This window comes from Puntigrus tetrazona, chromosome 9, assembly GCF_018831695.1.
Source record: "Puntigrus tetrazona isolate hp1 chromosome 9, ASM1883169v1, whole genome shotgun sequence".
Classification (NCBI taxonomy): Eukaryota; Metazoa; Chordata; class Actinopteri; order Cypriniformes; family Cyprinidae; genus Puntigrus; species Puntigrus tetrazona.
The window spans coordinates 21,907,768-21,931,747 of NC_056707.1; the positions used below are offsets into that span (position 1 = coordinate 21,907,768).

A 23,980-nucleotide genomic window follows, 5' to 3' on the forward strand; every position below is an offset into this window, starting at 1 on the left:
TGCAGTTTTACTCGGGGCCGACGGGCGGCGCTGTACAGCGCTTGGACATGTTGTCTACCGCCTCGGATGGTCCCACACAACCTTTAAACCGACGTGAAACTGTATCGCCTCACGATACGCTCCACCTGAGCGGAATTTAAAAACCCGTCACCCTGCGTGTGAAGAAGACGTCGGCGGCGACCGTCGTGTCGCTTGTCGAGAGCGAGGCGGGATGTTGTGGCGTCGGGAGGAAGTTTTGACATGTTGTTGTTGTGAGGGCTCCATGGTGAGAGCAATCACCTCACGGAAACTTTGAGCGTGGGTGAGAAGTTTGGCTGGAATTCCGTTGCAGGTGGGAGTCCCAGTACAGCACTGCATGACTTACTGCTTGACTTCTCTGTCGTCTGCTACACTTCATTCTGTATGACACCTCGGGAGCCAATGAGTGTGTACATCTCTATTCTGTGTGCTCCTCTTACCTTTCTATAGTCTTTATTACTGTTTAGTACTTTTCTGCACGAGGTCGATGATATATATGAATCAATGTATAGCGCGCTACTGTAGTCGTTTTACATTATTGCACTAGTCTAAAGTAAACTCTGCTTATTAATAGTGCATAATTGCACTGTATTCTGTATTGATATAAGGTGTACTTCTCTATTTTATAATCTGTTTTACTTCTCACTTGTATATTCTGCACCAATTCTATATAGTATATGCTTTCTCTTCTGTGATGTCTTCTGCTTCGCTTGTTTGTTCACTTGTTTCTATTTACTGTCTGTCATCTATAAAATCTCGATTGTCTGTAGTGCTATATAATATATGACTGCTATTGAATTTCTGTATAATCATTCATTTATCCTTCTCCGTGAAATTAGCTTACTGTAGTCTACATTACATTCAGCTCAATAAAAGTGACTTCATTTACTTCTAGCCTTTAGTATTTTGATTTTAATAACTAACTCTGTAGTACCTATGCTAGCATGACTTATGTGTAGTTTATAGAAGGCCAGCGTATTGCTGTATTATCTATCGACTTTTCCATAGTGACTAATATACTGCTTTCTAATGCAATTCTTTTGCTCTAAAGCATATACTGTTCACTACGACCTGTTTTAGGCCACCGATTTCAGCTGGTTGGTCTGGATGGATTGAACACTATATGGATATAACATAACCAAAAATTGCAATAGTATATAGTTTTTAAAATCTCTGTTTCCACTCAATGTAATGATTACACTCTGCAGCGCACGCTTAAGTTCAAGTGTATCCATTTAAATTCTAAAGCTAGAGTTCATTCGTTACATTTAATCTGTTTAGCTTTATTTGAGACACTCCACTGTAGACAATAGCGTCTGTTTTTTGTAATAAGTGATTTGACATGTTAAGGAACATTGCCCAATTATTTCCCTTGCTGGATTGTTAGTCATCCTTCCTCTGACAGCCTTTAAAAATAGCTCTGAGGTTGCACGTGTATTTCTGTACAGTAAGGCCACTCGGGTATCTCCAAAAGGCACAGTTTATTCTACATTACTAGATACCACCCAGATAGCTTTAGCAAGCGATATTTTATTTAGCGTTCAGTCGGAACTGTAAATGCGCACAGGCTTAGGACAATCACTTTGCTGAGTCGCTTAATTGAACAGAACCATCTCTGAACCGATTTGAGCAGAATATCGGCCCTGTTGTCTTTAGGGCTAAATTTGTCTAATATTTAAAGTTTGCATCATTGGTCTAGCACGATTTGTTCAATTATTAAACAAGTTCAGTTCAGCTCTAAATGGGTTTTCTGAAAACATTAGTGCCCTTATTAGGGCTGGGTTAAAAGTATGTGAAACGTCCCAAGAAAACATTTGTCTGTTAATTGAATATATTGTAAATGAACTGAATATTTGGAGCTTGTTAGTCTGCTCAAAAATGAACTTTAAAGATTTTGTTAAATATACGCAGCATATAATATACTCATTGTATTTTGGTGTTTTTAAGTTTAAATGACAGCCACCTTTTAAATATTTATATAAAAAAAAACTTTATTATTATAAAAACTTACTCGAGTGTAATTTAAGTGTTCGTATACAAATCTGTTCATTTTAACCTTCAATATTATAGGAGTGTATTACCAGTGGACTCTCATAATTCATATTTTAAAGCTTATTTGAACGAACGCTTTCCTTGAGAAAATTCAAAATCTATTAAAATCACGAAATGTCCAGCCTCAGTCATTATTTGGCTTGAGTCAGTTCAGTGTCGATTCAGTTCAGTTAAATAACTGTCAAAATTCATACACAAATGCAATTCAGCTAGCAGCTCTACAGAAGGCAACTGTGTCATTACTTAGCTTAATTCAGTCCATACGTTGTTTAAGTGACGATATTGCTGAATAGTGTCTTCAGCAAAGCCAACCGAAGAACCCAAACTCAGTCTGGTTGACGAAAACGAAGACCGTTTCTTTTGCTTTGATATTCAGCTATCAGTGCCATTCAGACACTTTAAGTCTGACTTCAAGTGTCCAAATACCTTTTGAGGGCTCATATCTGGGAGATCTTTCAAACTCTATTGTTCTTTGTCAGTGGACTGAGATGTTAATCTCCGTATCGTTTGTATGGCTCCTACCAACTCGGTTTCAGTTTCGCCTGCTTTGAAATGTTAGATTAAAGAACACTTTTGAAGCAAACGATGTCACGCTCCGCTAAACTAGATCGCAGTGATGAGAGCAACGCTGTTTTCCTGTCTGCTACAGGGCCGTCACTCCAAGCGCATTCTAAGTGATAATCTCCAGGTGAGATGGGAGCAGGGCAGGTTTAGGAGCTTGTATTAGTTTTTTTTATTTTTTTCTCGGCAGTGTGATGTGTGCGGGTGTCTCACTCCTTGTGCTTATCGTGTGTGACAGCGCATTGACAGCAGGGGGAAGGAAAAGAAAACAGAACCGTGTGGGTTTGTGCTTACCACTGGATGTCAAAAAAATGACATACGGGAGCTCAGCGTAAAATACAAAAGCCATGATATGAATCAAATATAAGTGGAGAGATAAAACACTTTAGAAAGCTTGCGAGGACTGGAATGTTGATATTAAGAAACAGAGCGGAATTGACTCGTGTCTAAACGGAAATTATGACCTTAGTCTGTCAAAAAAAAAAAAAAAAAAATAGTTTCACGGTGCTCCAAACCATACGATTTCATGTCTCAAGTAGAAACTAAAATGCAAGTTGCTCGGAAGAAGGGGAAAAGCGACTTTGGGTTGTAATTGATGACAGAGTTTAAATTAGATCATCTTAATGTGACTCTTGTCTCTAAAAGGGCTTATGATGTCACACATAATAGATTAATTTGCATATGAATACTTCAATAGGAAGACACCGACAGATCATTTTACACCATCGACTCATAGTGTTGAGTCACTTAATGGCTGACCAGATGTGAGCATCACTTATAGTTATAATCACTGATGCTGTCTACACTGTATACAGGTACTCCTGACAGCGGGACAAAGAGTAAAGAGTTTTGACATTATGTTTTGATTTAAACATATTAGTGTCTGTACAGCCTTTAGAAACGAGTGCATGGTTTATTTGTTCTTTTCTGAAAATTTGACTTAAGGTTATTTCGTAAACGAGGCACAGTGCAATTGAGAGTTTGCAAAGTAATGTTTGTTGAGAGATAAAGCAACTATATCGGATCTGACAGCAGCATTAAGATGCACTAACTGTCATGCTTTTTCGCATGAGCCAGGCACAACAGTGGCCGTTTACTGACCAGCCATAAGGGAAACGCCTCCTAATATTGTTAATTTTGCAGAGTTAGAGTGTTGAAAATGATACTTTTTGTGAATGTGTGGCTGGCTTTTTTGGGGGGTCGGTGAATCTTTAGGAGCATATGAAAATGTTTTAAGAAGATCCATGTTATGGCCCCTTTAAAGTCAGCATAAAATTGCAACCCATTTACTTCCATTCTTCAGAATGTTTCATTGTGAAGCAACGTAAAATGTAGGATGAAGCTTGTTTTTATCCATTGTGAATTGATTGAACTGTGAAGAGTACACAGAACTGATGAATTATGGGCAGTAAGTCTCAGAATGTGCATTAGGAAAGCAAAAAGGGTCAATTTTGATATCATGTTGACTTTAAGCACAAGAATTACGGTCATTTTATTTCCTCTTCCTTTGAATTTATAGCACAAGATGGCCTATAAATGCCATGTTGCGTACAGAAGCTGTTTCTGATTGAATATGCTTGTGTGTGCTGAAAAATGCACGGAATGACATATACAGGAAGAAGAGAGCATTGGGACAGACAATAATAGTGCCTATAACAAGGAGCTGTTATTGTGCTTGCAAAAGAAAATACACTTTTTTTTTTGTCCATAACAATGAATGATGCTGCATTTTGGAAACTAAAAATCCATGTGGGGTTGCGGTTGACCTATAACCGTTTGTTTAAACGGTTAAAATGCAACAAACCGCCTGCTACTAAAACCCAATCTTATGAAAAAAGAGCCTTACAGCTTGTTAAAAATCATCAAGTTTACTTTACCCAGAGCGTTGCTGATAAACATACAACGCTGCCTCAACTAAAATCTACATTTTGTGCCTTAAAGGTTAAACGAGAGTACATTTTCCAATTGCTTTAACCCAAAATGATTGTGCACTTGAATATTAATGATCTCCTAATTAGGCTGTCAGCATACAGAGGCAGAAAAGAGCATTAATATTTAATAGCACAGCTGGTTGCTGTTCCTATTGCAGTGAAGTTTTACTGATTCGTGACAGCACTTTATAATAACAAAAGAACACTGCTTTTAAAAGTCAACTTTGCTTTATACCGTGTATGTTTTGGCTGACGCAATAAATGAGATGTTTACGCGTATTCAACAGTGCTGGAGGAGATCCTCTGTAACAAATTCAATTAGAATTGTTTAAATACCAATTTCTTGCAGCAACAGGGCGTTTTGCTCCAACTGCTTTTGTATGCAGATACTAAAAGAGCAGCTGCGTGCAATCTGTTCTGCTTTTTCTGACCTCACCGGTTCAACGGTGGGCCACTTTCTGTACGTACTGTGCCGTAGATGCGCTGAAGTGCGACGCTGGGGCTTTTTACGGAGACCCTGCTTGAATTGGAGCTTGTGTGAACTTATGAACGCATGTCTGATGTAAGAGGGAGGAACAGCACACCAGGCTCTACATTTGTGACACAATACTGAGCTTATTGACATTGGCCCAGAGCCTCGGAATGCTTGAAATGGAATACTAGCTTACTAGTGCTAGGAATACTGCAATGTATATTCTATATATATATATATATATATATATATATATATATATATATATATATATATATATATATATATATATATATATATATATATACCAGTGTTCCCAAACCTTTTTTTGCTTCATCTATTCCCATTAGTAAGCCTTCAAATACCCTTTTAAACATAAATGCATTATTTTATATTTCACAAACATTTTGGAGCTTGTAAGCAAAAATATAATGGCTACAATACCTGTTAGCCATGATTTGCAGAAGACTTTCACTAAAATGTATGGCTGTGCGATTACAGTTGTCATGTGCATCTTGTCAGTAAAGCTGGTTCCATGATTAGTAGTAGATCGTAGATCACCTGCTTTCAGATAAAGCTGCATTTATTACACAGAGCCAAAGTTTATTGACAATCCGTGCAATATTGCGTTTATTATTTGTCTGCCATTATAAATGCAATATTGCCTGTTTATCGGATATATTCTTTTCTAAATGTGATTCAGTTTAACAATAGTTCATACGCCAAAAAAAATGTAATTAAAGCTGTTATAATAATTTTAAATTACTTTCCTTCAAACTACTATGTTATACCTGTCTGGCAGCAAATTTTCATAATCTAAAATAAAATAACATTTAGAATGATATAATCACTTTTTCTTTTATGTATTTTAATGAGTCAGAATAAGTATGTTGATACATTTTTTACATATTTCTGATAGACTGAATGACGATGGAATGGTATTTTACTGCTATTTTGTCAACATCATTAGACACTTTATTCGCATTTAATGTGCTTTCTGTGCATATAAGATATTTTTGCAAGTTTTATTTGATGTAGACACTAAAATGGGATGTCATTTTTAGTGTTTAAAAAAGTAACGGTATTATTACATATTTATTATTTACTTAAAGATAATTAAACATATTTTATTAATAATAATAATAATGAGTGTTCGTATGAAACAACATTATTGAAAAGCTGGGGGTGAGTATTATGCAAATTACTAACCACAGACACACCTTTCTATCTTTAGAATAAATTATTCTCAGCAAATTATTTCCCGTCATACTTTCAGTTTCCTCATTTGGTGGAAATCGCTTGCAGCACCTGGCCCTTAAAACACTGTACTCGTAAAAGTATTTTGTATTTTGTATTTTGACATCAAAACAAGTCAGATAGCATTTGTACCCAGCATGCACCTGGCGGTGATCATTATGCGTACAACTTGCTAATCTCAAGCAAGCCTATTATGTCAGCCTTATAAATAAAGCATTCATGAGTGTGTTATTCTTCCTTTTAGAGAAAATCAGATGATCCCCGTCTAGTGTTCTAATAACAGTCATCTTTCTGATCTTTTTGATACCGTCACAGACATGCACTGTGCTCGCTCACCGCTTTTGTAAACAAGATTGGTTATACTAAAAGTGAAAAAAAAAAATCTGTTATCTACCAGCAGAAAGGAAACTGATAACTGGTCATTATTATATTGCCTTCTCTTTGTTCTGTCTGTTCAAACTGTGCCAGGCTTGTGAGCGTGTGTGTTTGTGTTTGTGTTTGTGTAGCGCAAATTTGCATGGAAGTATGCCAAACACTTGCAGCAGAGATAAGGTCCCATTGATTGATGGGATTCCAGTGAATGCTGCCCTGTAAGCAGTGGAAACTCTGGAGTCTCTGTTTTCAGCAGAAAAACCACAGTGCTTCGTCTGTTGGAAGCCACTGTTTTGATGTTTGTGTTTTCGTTCAGCAGTCAATGAAACATTTGCATGAGGAGCCACTAGGACTAGGATTTTGTTTATTCAAGTGCTCAGATAATCAAGCAAGGTCTATAAGAGCGGGGTGGTAGCACACATCAGCTCTATTTTTAATTGAGTGTCAGATGGACATTTTTAACCATTGCAATGCGTGTCTTGTGCCATAATCTTTTTTTTCGTAAGACGGTGTGTCGTAACCTTTTTTTATAAACTCATTTTGAGATCTCTGCAAAATATCAAATGTGTCAAGGTTTGGCGGGTTAGGATGACCCTGTTAGTCCCTGCTGGATGAAAAGGCCTGTTTCTCCTTTGACAGCCATTCAGAAAAAGCTTTGCTTTTATTTTTATAAGTGTTTTAACAGTAACGGGTACATTTTGCACGGCTCTTCAAAGTGTGAAATAGACTTTTGTTTTTCCTCATCTTTGACATTACTTGGGATAGTTGCAAGTAAAAGCTCTTTTGCTTTTTGCACAGTGTCATTTTAGTATTACTTGTATGATTTAACAGTACGTACGGTCTTTATTTTCAATTTTATGTTTAGTTTTCATTTAAATTGTAGTTAAAGGTTTTGTAATTTGCTATTCTTTTTGCATTTTTGCATTTATTCAATTTTTTTATTATTCTTATTTATTTTTTATTATTTATTTAGGTAATTTTAGTACTTTTTATTCAAATTTAACATTTAATTTTAACTGGGATTTCAGTTACGAGAACAATGCTTAGCATATTTTTTAAATTTGTTTGTTTATTTTCTTTATTAATATTATCAACACTGGTCCGTCGCATGACATTCAACCTTTTTTGTGACATCATTTTATTGCTGTTTTTAAACCGAATTGAAAGTGACTGCATATATTGTTGAATTAAATTTTTTCACGGTGAACCAAAAACGTAATATGAGGACCTTTTATCAAATCTATCCAGTAACACTTGTGGAATGGAGAAATAAAAGAATGCAATCATTTGGTTGGCAACACGCAACACGTCTGTAAAATTAATGGACTTCAATTGCTGGGAACCATTTGAATTGTAAAACAGTCAAGTTTCACAATTATCATGCCGTTATTACTGCTGAGTACTCTTCAATTTTCTCTAGAATTAACACTTTTTCGTTCTATTTATCTGTGAATTCAGATCTGCTGTGTGAAAACTCTCATGATAGAATCGTACGCTGTCAGTCACTGGTGATATTCAAGCATCGGAAAGTGGTTTACAATGATGGAGTGGAAACCTGATCTTGTGGGTGCCGTCCAGGAGTGTTTTATAGTCTTTTATTTGCCTCTGGCATGATGCTTTAACTTGCCGCTGAACTCAAATCATCAACACCCCCCTCCCGTTCCTCACTCTTTTCTGCATCTCCACCGGGCCCATTGTCCTCTGACAGCACAATTGCTACGCTGCCACCGGCTGTGTGTTCAAATGGAAATAGACTGAATTAATATTGTTACTTATGAGCGCTGAAGAATTCCACACCTTTCCTGCCTCACAATGACAAACAGGAATATACTTACTTCAGTGCAACAAATGTCCTGCAGAATATATTACAATATGTAGCATCGCAGGGTAGAATATGCTTTTATGTTTGTTTATGGCTCTCAAAATGATCAGTATAAAATGAGTTGGGTTAGTAGGGCACGATAGAGATACATTTATTAGATCGGAATAGTTGTAAATAGGGGTGCAATGGATCATAGTTAGTTTGAAGGTTTATCATTTGCACATTTTTCAAGTCAACTTGGTACTAACGCTGTTTTTTACACCGAGTGCTGCATTTCGGACAGTGTGCAGTTAAAGAATGTCTGAGAGTATTCTCATATATATAAGTGGATGTAAACAAAGAAATTAGATGTACATCATTATATTGGTTTTGTATTTTATTACGTCTTCAAAGTTTTTTTTTCTTTCGCACACAGTACAGTTCAAAAGTTTAGGATCAATTATTTATTACATTTTTGGAAGGAATTCCCTTATGCTCACAAAGGCTGCCATTATTTCCTACAGCAAAATACAGTAAAATAGTAATATAGTACAGGAATATAAAGTACAGTAAAAATCTGTATCAGTGGAAAGCTTATTTATTCAGCAAATATAGTAAAATTTATCCTTCTGACTGGTTTTGTCTAGAGTATATATATATATATAAATATATATTTGTTTATTTTTATTTTATTATTATTATTATTATTATTATCATTATTATTATTATTTTATTTTATTTTTTTTTATATATTTTAAAACGTAATTAATTTCTGTAAGGGCAAAGCTGACACGCTTGCATTTTAGCCACAAGCGAATAGGCCATGTCTACAATGCAGAAGAAAACACTGGAATCACATGTGCAAAACAAAGTCGCATGTGCTTGAAATAAAATAAGTATAGAACGGCAAAGTTAGAAAATATATCTGATTAAATAGCAAAGTTTGTTAATTACTTGTCAAAAATCCTGAAAGAAAGAAAGAAACAGCAAATTAATCCATATTGTAGAAGAAAGGGCTAGATCTTCAATGCGTGACGTCACTTCCCTTGGGTAAATGAGCCTCAGAGTTTTGCAGTACACTAGTGGTTCTGACACATTTCAGAACGTAGCAATGTGTGAAATCAAGCTTGCGTAGCTAGAAGCGTTCACGCTCTCTTTCTTAGACAGGCTACGTTTGGAGCCTAAAAAACTGAGGAGCCATTGTCCCAAGTTGATCTATTTTTTTATATGTGGTCATTCTGTCTGTCTGTGTTTTGCTGTGGCTTAGAGACTGCTTGGTGGAAGGTGTGCAGCGGTAGTTTGTGGCGACAGTGGGAAGTCGGCGTTGGTTATTTTTGTTGGCCAGTGCAGGCATTTCAAGAGGCGTCCCCAAGGCCACAGACAGACAGAGCGAGCCGAATCCAGCCCCTCTCCGTATGGAAGAGCAGCTGTATTATTCAGCTCCCACAAAGTGAAGTGCAACCCCTCCTTTCTGACTGCTCACTGGCAGAGTTTGTTTTTAATCACTGCAATCTGCGGCCACTTCTTCTTTGGCTCCCCTGATGGGTAATAGAATGTAATGGTGGGCTGATTCTAGGCTTGGCGTGGCTAGCAACATTTTTTGAGATTTAGCTCGCTCAGCCGTGTAGGCTTCCACTTTTATAGCCTGTTTCTTTTGTGATTTCATTCCTTCGCTTTCTTATTTCCTGTGGAACAGATCTGCTTAAATCAGCGTGAGTTTCCAGGCTGGTGTAGTTTGCTGGTTAGTCCTGCAGAACTAGCACGGTCCAACTGGTTGTGTTGGACACCATATTTTGAGTGACATTTTGCCTCTCTAATCCAATATATTCACAAAAATAATGATATTTAGTGATTTGACACTGTATCCATAAGGAATTCATTGTGTATGAGCTTGTTTAGAAACCTGTTGTCAAACAAATATTAACATACCTTAATAACTTTTACTCCAAATTCACTTTATAACATCAGTCAAGCATTCAAAATAACTTTATTTTTGTGACCAGACCTGATATCATATGACAGAATGAGGCAGAAATGTTGATTAGCATTGCATTATAAATATACACTCACCAGCCACTGTATTAGGTACACCTTACTAGTACCGGGTTGGACCCCCTTTTGCCTTCAGAACTGCCTTAATCCTTCGTGGCATAAACATTCCTCAGAGATTTTGGTCCATATTGACATAATAGCGTCACGCAGTTGCTGCAGATTTGTCGGCTCCATGATGAGAATCTCCCGTTCCACCACATCCCTAAGGTACTCTATTGCATTGAGATCTGATGACTGTGGAGGCCATTTGAGTACAATGAACTCATTGTCACGTTCAAGAAACCAGTCTGAGATGATTCGCGCTTTATGACACTGTGCGTTATCCTGCTGGAAGTAGCCATCAGAAGATGGGCACACTGTGGTCATAAAGGGATGGACATGGTCAGCAACAATACTCAGGTAGGCTGTGGCATTGACACGATGCTCAGTTGGTACTATTGGGCCCACCGTGCGCCAAGAAAATATCCCCCACACCATTACACCACCACCAGCCTGAACCGTTGATACAAGGCAGGATGGATCCATGCTTTCATGTTGTTGACGTCAAATTCTGACCCTACCATCTCAATGTCTCAGCAGAAATCAAGACTCATCAGACCAGGCAACGTTTTTCCAATCTTCTATTGTCCAATTTTGGAAAATCGTCCTATTTTCAAAAAAAGTGGAGTGTTCCTTTAATTTCTATGAACTGTAATTTGGTAAATTCAACTTTATTTAATTCCAAGTCAGCGTGTGGTGCTGCCAATTCAGTTTAAAACCAACATTAAATATGAAAGTTGCCTTTTTATATACAACAGGGCAGACTTGACTTGACTTAAACGTAAATCAAAAATTCAGGCATAACATGGTTTTGGCATTCAAGGTTATTAATATTTCGAGGGGTGAGAACCCTCCTGCCTTAAGCGACATTTTCGGTGAAATGGAGATATCTATATCAAACGAAAGCTCTTGATGAGCTCTTTCTACTGGCAAAAGTATGCAGTCAGCCGTGAACGTACAAATGTTTGTTACAAATGATTCAAATCAGTACACACAGTTATATCAAAGTATCTTTCTAGTTCTCACCCCTCAATTTTGTCATTAATGACAAAACCCATACTAGCTATGAAAATAGGTTTTTGTACGGAATGAAAACAGAAATAACAGCTATATTAAAAATTCGACACCTTGACACGTAGCACTGTTTTAAAGAATATCCACTGGATGCAAATTATGGACACTCTTCTCTGTCAGTTGCGACAAACACAGTTGCGCTGCATTCATTCAAATCAAAGCATAATTACACACAGAAAACACATCCATTTGTCACGGCTGACACAGAAGGGCGTACGCGCTTTACATTCAGTGGATACTCCACAAAATGGAGCTATGGTGAAGCTTCATAACGTTACAATCGAACCACTGATGGCAAATGGTTTTCATTCAGCCTCCTGTACTCTAATAGCACGTGTATTTTGTCTCTCTCTAGTTAAGCTATTATGTTCTGCAGGATGGGCTCTTTGCATTTGTGCGGACCTCAAGGTCGCTATGGCAGGGGTCAAAACGGCCCCTGGAGGAGCTGCATTTCCTGCGAGCGGCTGAAGGCATGTGTCCTTCCATTGTTTTCCCTGCCCTTCTGAATTTTAGTGGCCTTTGCGTCACTTCACATTCATTTAATTTAACTTAGCTTTCTTCAAGAGGAAGATCATGGCAGATACTGCTCAGAACTCTTGGCTCACCGCAGAGGTAGAAGCCACTTAGATCACAGATTCACGCAGAAGCTTCTGCAACCTGAGGGACGTTTCAAAAACAAACTGCGGTTCTCTCGCGACAAACGTATTCGCAATCACCGTAGACTTCTCACAATGATTTGTCGCATGAGAGCGGCGTTGAGTGAGAAATGGGTGTGAGCTGTGAATGTGCTGGGTGTGTGCTCTCTTTGTTGTCTTTAGAGTGTCTAGGACATTACTTCCAGTTTCTGCTGCTGAGGCCTGGGGCTAAAAGAGGGATTACAGGATATACACAAAGATAGCTGATTTTGTGTTTCATTACCACAGTCTTTTTTCATCCCTTTTGTTTTCTTTTGTTCTGTTGATACATTTTTTTTCTATGCACACTCAATTAAGGAGGGTTGCCGCATGGAAAGTGTACTTGCAGTTGTGTCGAGTTTGGATTGACAGTTGACTTTATTTTCACTAACATTTTGTAGTGCAAAGATCGCTCTGTTAGAGATTAAGAAGCATTGTCTTATGTGTAATGAATGTAGGTTTAATAGTATTTATTTTATTATTTAAAAATAATAATAATTATTATATATTATTTTTTTGAATATTGAGAACTACCTTTTATTTAATAGATTTTCATTTTAATTTTATTTGACGATTTAGTCATTTTGATATGTGCTTTATAAAATATTTATAAAATATATATTTTAGATTTAATTTGTTTCAATAATTTTCAGTTAGTTTAGTTTCAATATGTTTTATTTTTTTAGTTATTTTGTAACATGCTTTTTTATATAACGTTTTTATCACTGGGTTAATTCACCTTTACTTCAGTTGGCGTTTAGGTTTAGTTATTTATTTATTTCCAGTTAATAATTTAAGTGGCGCATCTCAAATTCATTTAATCGAATTTAATTTAACCTAATTTTCAAAGTAGCATTTCATATTTTTAAGTACACTTTATTTAATATTTAGATTTTAGTTCAGCAATGTTGTATGCACTACATTATTTATTTGTTCTGTCGTCTTTATTATTTAATGAACGTTTGCATCTGCAAATCTGCAATGAAACTATTTTTTATTGCAAGCCCTGTATATGTTAATATTTCAAAAACTAATTGGAGCAGAAATGAGAATAATTTAATCTAATCTAATTTTAAGTTTTCATCTAATTTTAATTATTTTAGTCTATTTTAGTGTAGTTAAGTTTACCAGAAAAGTTTCTTTATTAGTTTTTAATGACCTGAGGCTGAGGGTGAATAAATATTACCCAATTTTTTCCATTAATTGTTGCATTATTGTGTCATAGCTTTAAAAAAACATGTTTTTATGTTTATGTCAGTGGAATCTTATTATACATTCAACAAGCAATTCATCTTTAGTCCTGTAAGTTAATTTGTATGTTATCAATATTCTCCTGCATGGAGACTAAAGAGCCAGGCTAGGATGGGGCTCACTTGTGTCACACCTGTTACTTTAATAAGAGGCCGATGCAACGTACCGTCCTGCAGCTCTGTGAAATGTAGATCAAACCCCAGCAGCTGTGATTTGTGAGGTGGCTGGTGGTAAACGGCAGCTCTCCATGGTCTGATGTGATAGAGAAAAGTGCTGCGGTGCTGTTGCATTAAAGGGGCATGATGGAGCAGAGACGGGGCTGGGGGACGATTCCACACAAACATCAACTAGATTTATGGGGAATCACGTGGTATAATGTTTGATTCAATTTATTTCAGTCAAAAAAAACATATACACACACATACACTGCAATATGCGCAACTGAAATTCTAAATCTTTAAATATACAACTCTGTTTTTATTTAAAAATGCTGATTATTACATGCATTTGTTTACGCAATTGATTATCAAATTAACTTTATTTGCGGTTTAGGCATGCGACTTAATTCAAACTTTATTTCGGTTTCAGAGCTTTAGCAATAAAATCAAGCTCAGTGCATCAGTTCCACAGGGAAAGCAAAATTAGGTTTTTACCACCTCAATAACAAAGCGTCATAAAACAAGTCCATACAACTTGTGCCAAAGTCTTCTGAAGCCATGTGATAGCTTATTGTTCAGTGGACTAAAATATATGTTACTGCACAGTCAGAACTACAAGCGGTGAATAAATGAAGAAATATTTGGCTGAACTGTTCTTTTAACTGCTCTGCAAATCCCAACCCTGGATAAGTCCTTGAACTTGTTATGAATTTGCAAACTCCAGGTTCATTATGGATATAGTAGGCACTGGCAGCTCATCATTATGTGTCAGAAAGGCTTTCCATTACGGCAGGGTGGTTTGATGTCTTCTGACATCGCATGCATGGCTGTGGTGCTGCGTGCATGAAATATGTGATTTGCATGCTTGTATTGCGAGATATGAGTATCTCTCTATGCATTCATGCGCTCCGTTTGTTTCAGTCAGACTGCAGCTGACCTCAAGTTCTCATAAATACCTGATTGATGGCATCTCATGTCACCCATGCAATGTATGCAAAAGTGATGCGCTTGAAAGACCTCTGGAGAACCAGAATTCAATTTCTACTGCAGCTTTTTTTTTTTTTTTTTTTTGAACAGTGTAAAACCAGTTATGATATGGGTGTCATGCCATTAGTACTGTGTTTTAAATATGTCCATTTTTTCTGATAGTGTAATGCCTGGTTTCAGCCAGGTGCCTTCGGCAAATTCTACATGTCTAGGGACATTATGTGTCTGGAAAAAACGTAATTTTCTTTGTGTGGAAGATTTTGCACTGAAATAGATTTTATTACTAAAACACTGAAAGTAAAATAAAGTTTTCCTTTAGCTGGATTTCTAAACCAAAATTAAAGTTAATTTAATAATAAGTTATTTTAGCACAGATATTTAATAATGATTAGTTAAATAAAAGTTAATAAAATAGTATATATTAATATATTTCTATTCCAGTTTATTGTTGAATATAAATGTATGTGTGTATATGTATATGTAATGGCTGTAATAACAAATAAAAATGTAAGAATTACATAATAATCATTTAGAAAATGAATAATATACAAATAAAATAAAATAAAATAATTTGATGAAAATAAAAACTTTCAGGTTTCAGGTTGCTTTGGCTGTGTTTGCCTATAATTAATAAATGTATTAAAAAAAAAAAAGAGTGCAAACTAGAAAAAAACACCTTAAATTAAATTGCTGATTAAAAATGAATACATTTAAGAAAATGTAGTTTGCCTGTATTTTACTTTATTTACTTTATTATTATTGTTATTATTATCATATTTAAATTATATTACTATTTTAAATGAGTATACTATTCTTTGATATTTTTGTATTTATTGTTATTATTTATACATCCTAATTATAATTATAATTCTTTTCTTAAATAATGTTACAGTAAAATATTACGTTAATTTAGTTTGATATCCTTGTTAGATATTTTATTTAATATAATGAGAATTACAATAGTAATAACAATAATAATGTCTTTATTTCAATGTTTTCTTATAATAATAATAATAATAATAATTATTATTATTATTATTATTATTAGTTCAGTAAAGCATAAACAAGCACACTTAAAAATAAATGTTCTTTTTTGGCATCAGACATTTTAGCATTTTTACATTGCAGTCACAATACAAAGAAGCTGTTGTTTTTATTTGTGAATATGTAAAGAAATGAATGTCAAAGGCTAAACGAATGAGAAAATGTATTTTATAGCGGCTGTAACCATAGCAACATATACTGTGTTTCTATTCCCGTAGTAATAGTACATTGACAAAACATGGCTGTAGATTCTCTGATGTAGAAACATGTCCGATCAGCATGTGACGGATTAGATAATAAAGAAAATGTGTCATTTTGCACATCCTTAATTTGCAGGCACCCTTCACCTATATAATATTGATGTCATCCGATTTGTGGAAATGTAATGATAAAAAAATCAATCAGCCTCATTTAACTTCCAATCATACCGCGAGATAAAGTCAACCAGGACATTGTGCGTTACGCAGAGATTATCGATTTCTCATCTTTTTGTGAGATCATCTCCTCCGCCGCATTCTGACAGCCCACTAAAAGGCTTCTTATACGGCGAGCTACGGATCACTTTATCGACGTCCGTGAGGGATGACCATCTCTCTCGCGCTTTCGTGGATTCATTTAAAGAAAATTTTCGACTCGGGACAAGATCCTTTACGGACCGTCGAGAACGTGAAGCGTGTCAGCTGAATTAATTTCCCTTTGAAAAGCGTCTGTCATTACCGCCCCATTGGCCAGGTCCTGCTCCCATCGCGCCCGGGGCGCTCCGTCAGCTTGTTCAAGCTGGGAGAAGAGGTTAAACAGGCTTTTTCGATGAGCTGACTACTCGATCGGTCCTCTCAGTTAATGGGCATTCACAGGACACGAGTCAATGTCACTCAACATCAGCACACTCAGATGCGTTCAGATATGGCACTCAGGGGCTAATTGATTATCATCCAGCAAGCTATTAAAAAGATATTTTCCCTGCTGCGACGCTGTGGCTTTAAGCAAATGAAGCGCAGTGTGTTTAAAGCCGTGTTTGATTGTTTTATTGTGCTGCAGTCAGCCACAGGCCGGTGTTGAGGAGTATCTGAGGAAAAATTTGATTTTTACTTTATTTTGGTTTTTAGAGCATATGCATAGAAATAATACGTATAAGCAGTGTTGTGCACGCTAATTTAAAAAGTAAATTAGTTACTTCTCACAAATAGTAACTGAGTTAAATTATTATAAAAGTAACTAATTACCAGTAAAAGTTACTATTCAGATATTTCAAATAACTTGGATGTCCCTAATATAAATGTTAAATGGATGAAAAGGGCACTAAATTGAATAAAGTATTATTATAAAACATTGTACACTAATCTATAATTTTACGTATAATTCAGTCAACAATTTTTTTTTTACTAGGTTAAAAATAACAAAAAAAATACAGCTAACTAACACAATACAACACAATAAAGACATGATAATATAATAAAAAACATGATTTTTGAAATCTTGAAAAAACAGAATTATCTATTTTTGCAAATAAACTCTTTTTGTATAAAACACATTTTGCTATATTTTAAGATTTTTAAGATTTTTTTAATGTACAATATATTTTACATAATCTTTAAAATAAAGATTTTAGAATACATATTTAACTAACATTTAAAAAATATATTTTTCATAGATAATAGATACATTTTAAAAACAATAATATTGTTAAAATTTGTAACATTTCAAAAAACTAATATACTAATTTATTAAGTAAAATTATTTATATATTTGTAGAATACACACACGTGTGTGTGTGTGTGTGTGTATATATATATATATATATATATATATATATATATATATATATATATATATATATATATATATATATATATATATATATATATATACTTTACAAATATTAATTTATGTAATTTATATTTTTTAATATAATATACACATTCTAAAAGGTTTAAAAAATGTCTTCCAGCAATTTTATTTCATTATTTATTTGTGAATTGTTGCTTGAGAATCTACACTTTCAGCGTCACACATGGTAGATGTAACTAACACTCTGCATGTGCTGCAGTTCATCCAGCTTCTTTTTCTGCGAGCTGCAGCATAGCATACCATCAGCTCTGATGTTACGACACGACTTTAGAGATGAGCTTGCATATTCATTCACAGAAAGAGCTGTCGACACAGCACACACCTGCAACCCTTAAATCAAGAGCGCATGCCCGGGGGCAACGCCGAGATTCAGATTTCAACGCGGAGTGACAGAGAGATAAAAAGCTTTTGGAAACAGTAATTTGAAAGGGGACTGCATAGCACCATCAGCAGAAAAAAAAAAAAAAAAACAGCAACAGGAGGGCATGGAAATGATGGCTGTGTCCCTCTCCCACGCACATGATTGAGCCGCTGGACCTAAATGCACTCTAAAAATACACTCAGCACAAAATGACAGCACTGGTGCTTCTCAGATTGCACTTGAGGAGGATTCCTGCACCTTGGGGTAGACGGGCGCTCTGTTTTTAGGGAGGGTGGTGTGAGGACATCGCATGTGTAGTAGTCGTTTAATGGCTCAAAGATTAGATCTGAAACCAGCTTTTAGCATTTACAAACCGAATAGTAAAAACAGTGGAAGCGGTTTCATATCGGTGCTAGAAATGGCTTTAATCAACACCTGCTGTTCCAGCACGCTGCCCCAGTGGGCTCTGGTGATCTGAGAGCTTTGGATGAGCGTGGTTAAGACCTGCAATCTAGTAATGTGAATGTTCCTGCATGTCTCAGTACCTCCATTAGTCATAATGAGGTTCAGCCACTGCTGCTAATGACAGCCTGTTCCAGAGAGCAGTACAGCACACAGAGTTTGAGAGGCGGCGGCTCCGGGGCTTCAGCTTTCTAATTGATGGATTTTTGTGGTTTTACTAATTTATCTCAAATTTATTTTTTTACTTCCTTTTTTTGTGGGTTTAAGAACGTCCGTCATTTACCTTGTCATTAATTCGGCCTCAGATATGCAGCTTGGCAGTTAATCACACTTATGATTATAACGTTCCTCAGATTTTATGATTCCAGAATATTTGAATAGGATGAAAAAGAGAGAAAACGTTTTTTCTTTTCTTTCTGTTGCACTGCCTAGCTGTCGTGCTATCTATCATACTATCTATCGTTCTGTGATTCTTTTTATTTATTGCTCTCTCATTCTCTCTCGTTCTGTCTTTCTATCATCTACCGTATCTATCATTCTGTCTTCCTACCTATCTATCTTTCTATCCGTCTGTTTGTCTATTTATAATTCTGTCTACCGTTCTACCTACCCATCTGTCTTTTGTTCTGTCTTTCTATCTGTCTGTTGTTCTATCGAGGTTGTTCCTCGTCTTGGCACTCCGTTAGCAGTTCGTGTGTCTTCATTGCATGTAATTATGGTAAAGCACCTCGGTCCGCTGTTAGCTGCGCTGGTGCACATATTACGCTACAAATGCTGTAGCAGAACCTCTAATGAATGACACATTTCTGCATATACCATCATATAACATATAGCTAACATTAGCGGACTTCATTGAAATACAGTTCAGCGGTGTCGAATATGGCCCCCTTAATCATTATTTTATGGAAGGGTGAGATGAAAAGGCACGAGCTGGTAGATGTGATCGCCCCATTGTGCCGGATGTATTATAATTACCTACAAGGATGTCAGAGAACAGCCCAAACGTGCTGTCCTCCTACCCTGCAGATCGTAGGCTATATTTACAGGTTATGTGATCCACCCTTCTTTTCTCTCCTCCATCTCTTTGTCTCCTTTTCTCTTCCTCTGACGTGCTGTAATAATGATGTAAGACTCTCTCTCTCTCTCTCTCTCTCTCTCTCTCTCTCTCTCTCTCTCTCTCAAGCTCAATTCTTCCCAGCTGTTCCAAATGACTGCATTACAAGCAATACGTTTCTGTTCTTCACACACATCAGGCTCAGTGGCTCTATTAGCGATTACGAACGAGAAACGAGACTGGAACGAATGTTTCAGAAACGTTCCCAGCATTAGATCGCGTTGAACAAAACCCCCTCAGCAGCCGCCGCTGATAACAAACAAGCAGCAGCTCGAATGGATGGAGATGTTTCCTTTACGGTCAATGCATTATTCATTACAGAGGCTATTTTTCATTCACAAAATTTCAGTGCAAGGAAACCCTACTGCCTTTCTCTGCTCGCTACTTGACATGTAGAGGTTTTTCCACTGCCGCAGCATCTTTTTTACATATGTTTACACTGTGGCTGTTCAACAGGATGACAGCATTTACAGCCTGAGCCGGACGAATAACTCAAAAAATGTTCTTATATATGTATATCCAATAAAAGCCAGTACAGCACCGTTTTATCTTATCTCGGTCTGGTCGATAATAAGCTTGTTTCTCTGTCAGGGGTCTGTATGATGTTTGGGTCTTTAGCGGTTTCTTTGTGTGCTTGAGGTCATGTGGGCCGCGTCTGCTAGGTGCGTAGGTAATGAAAATTGAAGCGGACCTGTGAAGAGGTGGATTATTGCTCGGCTTTTCTCTGCGATTCTCGCAGGAGGAGACACAGATGCTCTCTGACTGCTGAGATAGCAGCCGACCTCTCATGAAACCCTCACGGATGACGTGTCAGACAAAATCCTCGTCCAGCGAGCCAATGGTTCATCTTCCGTGTCTTAATATTTTATTTCAACCTGAAAATCTTTCTGCTGAAACCAGTTAGATTTTAGATTTTATTCCTGTCAGTGCTGTTACACTGTCTAGCATCCCTTAGCAATAATAGTGTAAAAGTGAAAGATTTGTGTGTGATAGTGATTTTTTACAGTTTAAATGTGTAAAGAATGAAACTAGAAAATAATTGTGTTCTAGTGATTAGAGGTTCATGATTTGATTGGATATCAGATAATTACAGTTTCAGATTATGTGTGTGTGTGTGTGTATATGTGTGTGTGTGTATATATATATATATATATATATATATATATATATATATATATATATATATATATATATATATATATATATATATATATATATATGTATATATATATGTGTGTATATGTATATATATATATATGTATTTGTGTATGTGTGTATATGCATGTATGTGTGTTTTCTAAAGAAACGTAAAAATAACTGTATTTTTAAAATGTTTAAAAGGCTTTGTGTTTATAGCTTGCAGTGTAACATGTTTTTATGCTTCATTTTTAATTATATTTTCATATAGTTTTTCCTTTATGCTTTATTATCTCTGTATATAAAATACAAAAATGTAATATTAAAATATATAAAAATAATTTCAGCTATTTGACAACTTTTAATTGATTTAAATCGATGTACTAAAATGACTAAAACCGAAAGAAATATAGACCGTGCACTCAGAGCAAAAAAATAAACTAATTATTAAACTAATTAACATACTAATTATGTCAAAAAAGCACATAATAACACTACAATTAAAAAGAAAAATATTATATTTTTTGCATAATGTGCAACAAGATGCATAGCCTATTATAAGGAAGTTGTTGTCGTTTTTTTCCAGGAAATCCGCTGTCCATTCGCATGACTCCAGAGGCCGAGACCCAGTTGAAATGGATGGCAGCATCTGAGGTACGAGGCTAGAGATTGATCAGCAGCTCTTATCTGTAGTTGGCCGTGACCCTGCGCTGTTTCTGTGTGATGGGCCTCATCCTTAACGCCGTGTGTTAGTATGCGTCTGGGAACAAACACTCAACACCACCGTCTGCCTTTACAACAGACTGGACACCTTCCAATAACTCAGCCGCTCATATCTCCACTTAGTTATGACAGCCTGTCATGTGATGTCAGATTGTAAAAATTGCTTAAATGGTTTAATGACATCTGAGGAACCGCGCCATGTCTATCTCGTCTCCCGCGGTCTGTCCCTGCCTTCATCACCCCATCTCTCATTCTGCTGCTTTTCTCGCTTTGTCTCTCTTCCTCTCTCACTTTCCTCTGCTTCGTTTTGACCTGATTACGCTGATTAAGTGCAGCGAGTGTGTGGAGGGTCGCTGAAACAGTTTCGAGTTAGAATGGGAATTTAACTGATTTCACTTTACTTTATTTTAGTACTTTGAAGACGTTCTTCTCAATAATTGCACCTAACTAACAGCTCCTAAAGGGACGTGGTGGTGAAAAAAAAAATTGAGATCAAAGGATAAATAATATTTTAATGCTTCTTTTTTTATGTGTTCTGTCCAGCAAATGTTTTTTGTTCCCCTAGGAAACTCTTTGCCTTCTTTGTCAGCAAAAGCAGAATCCACACAATTTAGCAAAAGAAGACAAAAGCATTCAAATATAATTTTCCATTACCGTGTTCCTTTAGGGGTTCTTCATAAAAGGCGATTATTAATATATATGCTTTTCATATGTAAAATTAATTTAATAAATGGGGATGTGTGATAATCACAATATTTGACCAATTAAATAACTGTATAGTCCATTCAGTTGTTATAATAATTGAATATTAATTTTATTTTACAGTAAGTTAGCAAGAATAAATTTCTTTATTTTTGTTAGTTGAAATACATGTAAAACTGCTACAACTAATAACTGTAATAATTATTAATATATTGACACTAGAGAACCACAAACATGCAAATGTCAGCTTTTTTTTGAATAATGAACGTTTTAGAAAAATTACTATTCTGTCAACATTTACTCTACATTTTCCTATTGAACACAGAAGAACTAATTATTTTTGAGCATATTTGACAGCTTTGTGGTATATTTATATTCATATCATTTATATTGCACATAAATATTTACAAATCTAACATATTTTTCTTAAATTTATACATGCATATGCAGGAAAAAAATATATTTGGGATGCGATTAATCGCAATTAATCGTGATTAATCGATTGACAGCACTAAAACTATGAAAGTCATTGGCTGCCGTCAACTGTTTGGTTGCCAAAATATCAGTGTTTGTGTGTTCAGCAGAGAAAAGAAACTCATACATGTTTGGAATAAGTGAAGTAAACGATGATAGAATTTTCAATTTCGCATGTATCCCTTTAATACAACTCTGATGAATTAAGTGAGTCATTAGACTTGATTCAAACCAGTGACTCATGAGTTCAAGACTGGTCTTTTGTCCATTTCATTATAAAGAACCAAGTCATTTTTCACAATTAAACCATGCTGTTCGTGCTGCATTTAACAAGATGGCAAGCGATCGAATTATTATCTTTGTATCGCTTTCGCTTCCCAACATGAAGACTTTTTAAGCTTAAAAAAATGATTAGAACATAAAAATAGTTTACTTCCATTGACGCACTAGCTCTGATTGATGTCTTTGACTCCCCTGGTTTTGTTCCATTACAGTTTCTGCTCTTCACGCTCAACACTTCGGAGACTGATTGGACATCCTCCATGCTTAATGGCCGTCGGCGGTCCATTCATACAAGGTGTTTCCGTGAACGGCCTTTTGGAAGAATCCCATCAGGAAAATCCAAAACAAGGCACATTGTGTGGCGGCCCCTTGTGGCTGGTGTAATTTGAACGGACAGCGACGTGAATGAGGCCCATTCTGCCATAGCCGCTTTCATTTGGCCATGATGAATAGCACTCTGTGCCACAGGAGAGCGGTCACTCACACTGAGGTTCACGGCCGGCCGGCAGAGGGCTTTTCGTGCCGTTACAGGTTATTAATCGGCGGGTCGCTTCCCTCCGGTGCTTCCTGCCAGAGATGGAGGACTTGACATGGCCAGAGGTGCCATGCTGGAGGAGGGTATCGCAGTCTGGGAGCTGGGCCTTCACATTCAGCCTGGAACAAAAGGCTTTTCTTGTGATAGATTGGCAGAGCTTTTCTCTACGCCTCTGCCTCCACAGGCCTTTTCTGCCCATTTCTTTAGTAATGCTCTTGTTAGTGCACCGCAGTTTCCTGACCGCTGGTTTCATTTCTGGCTGTAGAAAAAAAAAAATCTACTTAAGAGTGATTCATTTGATGTCTTGTGCTTTTTTTCAAGGTGAATTTATGTTAACATTTTTGGGTAAACTACCCCTTTATTCAGCCAGAACTATGAATATTTAATGCTATCTCACGACCTATTTGCACGTATTTTACGAGGTAACGAATTGGTATATGTATGAACTGATTTGAGATGGGGCTGGAATACATCGCTTGTTTCTTCGTTAATACCGCATGTTACTGAAGTGTCATAAAGCGAAATTTGTTTTCAGGAAACTTCTGAAAATATTATTTTTACCATTACGGTTTTTGAAGCAGAAATGACAGATTTCATCT

At 36.2% G+C, this 23,980-nt stretch overlaps 1 long non-coding RNA gene across 1 annotated transcript; it reads left to right on the forward strand.

Moving 5' to 3' along the window:
- Nucleotides 1–59: 59 nt before the first annotated feature.
- Nucleotides 60–23,672, forward strand: LOC122351295. Its single transcript, XR_006251730.1, has 3 exons — nt 60–331; nt 21,252–21,319; nt 23,059–23,672. It is a non-coding gene; the product is annotated as an uncharacterized LOC122351295 (long non-coding RNA).
- The last annotated feature ends 308 nt before the right edge of the window (nt 23,673–23,980 follow it).